Source organism: Melanostigma gelatinosum (genome assembly GCF_949748355.1).
Source record: "Melanostigma gelatinosum genome assembly, chromosome: 20".
Classification (NCBI taxonomy): domain Eukaryota; kingdom Metazoa; phylum Chordata; class Actinopteri; order Perciformes; family Zoarcidae; genus Melanostigma; species Melanostigma gelatinosum.
This window is the reverse complement of record NC_136653.1, coordinates 20,933,325-20,935,193: the sequence shown is the minus strand read 5'-3', so window position 1 is coordinate 20,935,193 and position 1,869 is coordinate 20,933,325. Positions and strand designations below refer to the sequence as shown.

The window sequence follows — 1,869 nt, the reverse complement described above, 5'->3', positions numbered from 1 at the left end:
GCATCTCTTCAACTTCTCCAGCTCTCGTCCTACAATCTCTCTTCATTTGCCTTCCAAAAACGTTGCCATGGTTACGCCCACACAACAGGGTGAATTTATAGAGTGTGAGTCAAAGTGAATGAGACACACACACACACATCTACACACATACACACACACAGATTTACTCAGATTTATTTGAGAAGTTTATTTGAAAAATGTTTATTTTTCCAACATTGGGAACATGTTGGACATTTAGATTCCATTGTTTTCCATATCTTGTATAATAAATGAATCTTGTTCTTCTTGATTGATGTCATCATAACTGTTGTTCTGCACGAAAGACATGTTCTAGTTCTCTCTACTTTGGTTCTGTTTCATAGAGCAGGACTTTTATTTTGAAGTGAAGAAACGTTTTCAGTTTTACTCTGAAATGTCTTTCAGACCCACGAGTCACAAACAGGGACCTTGGTACAATAAAAGGCTTCACGTTTAAGAACATTACATGAAGTGACTGCTCACTGTTTCTGAAATAATCTGATTTTGAACTGATTTAATCATTTTATTCCAGTCCAGCAGTTCAGTTTCAGCTCAATTCTGCACCGTTTCTTGACATACAGAGCAATTAATAATGTATATATCTATATATATAGATATATATATAATATACAGATATGCACCCACCTGACTGGCCAGAGCAGCAGCAGCTTGTGTGTGTCTGAAGGAGAGACAGTCCAGCGGGTTGTAACGAGGCCTCTGGCCCTTTAAATCTCTGTCGAAGCTCTCCTTGTACTTCACCTGCAGACGTGAAAACAAGGTGAGTGATCTGTCCGGAGCTGCCCCCCCAATGCATGCTGGGTAGAGTGTGTGTGTTGTGTGTGTGTGTGTGTGTGTGTGTGTGTGTGTGTGTGTGTGTGTTACCTGCTGGCCAGCTTTGAAACCTCCTTTGCGTGCTGGATGTCGGTTCTGTCCAAAAGAGAGGCCGTCGCTGTAAACGGCTGCTTAGTGTTGCTCTTATAGGCCACCTGTGGATATCACACACACACACACACACACACACACACATATACATCGTTGTTTACTGTGTGTGTAGGTGTGTCGTTAGTTACATAACTTCACTTCAGTCTTTTCTATAATTAATCAGCGGCTCCACTCAGGGCGACAGGCTGTGAATGGGACGTAGTTACGTGTTCACACGCTCACACACACTCTCACACACTCACACGCTCACACACGCTCACACACTCTCACACTCGCTCACACGCTCACACACTCTCACACACACTCACACACTCACACGCTCACACACGCTCACACACTCACACACACTCACACACTCCACGCTCACACACTCACACACTCACACACTCACACACTCACTCACACTCTCACACACTCTCACACACTCACCACACACTCACACACACTCACACACTCACGTTCGCTGGCCAGCTTGGTGGCGTTGGTGGCGTTGAGGATGTCGGGTCTGTCTGCCAGCGAGTTGCAGTGATGGAGCTCCTCTCTGCCTCTTCTGTAGCTGACCTGAGACCAGCACAGGAAGTCATTAGAGCCATCAAATAACAGACCAGAACGGACCAGAACGGACCATAACAGACCAGAACGGACCAGAACGGACCAGAACAGACCAGAACGGACCAGAACGGACCATAACAGACCAGAACGGACCAGAACGGACCAGAACGGACCAGAACGGACCAGAACGGACCAGAACGGACCATAACAGACCAGAACGGACCATAACAGACCAGAACGGACCCATAACAGGACCAGAACGGACCAGAACGGAGTATACAGAGTGAGGAGGAGAGCCGTATATGTCGTTAATCAACTGCATGTATCTCGGAGTGAAACGTTTTATTGTCTCGTCTT

The 1,869-nt window shown here is 46.1% G+C and overlaps 1 protein-coding gene across 2 annotated transcripts in view; it reads right to left on the bottom strand.

The window, feature by feature from the left end:
- Positions 1–1,869, bottom strand: part of nebl (nebulette) — a 62,542-nt gene that overhangs the window by 9,248 nt on the left and 51,425 nt on the right. The gene's annotated exons all lie outside the window — the stretch shown is intronic.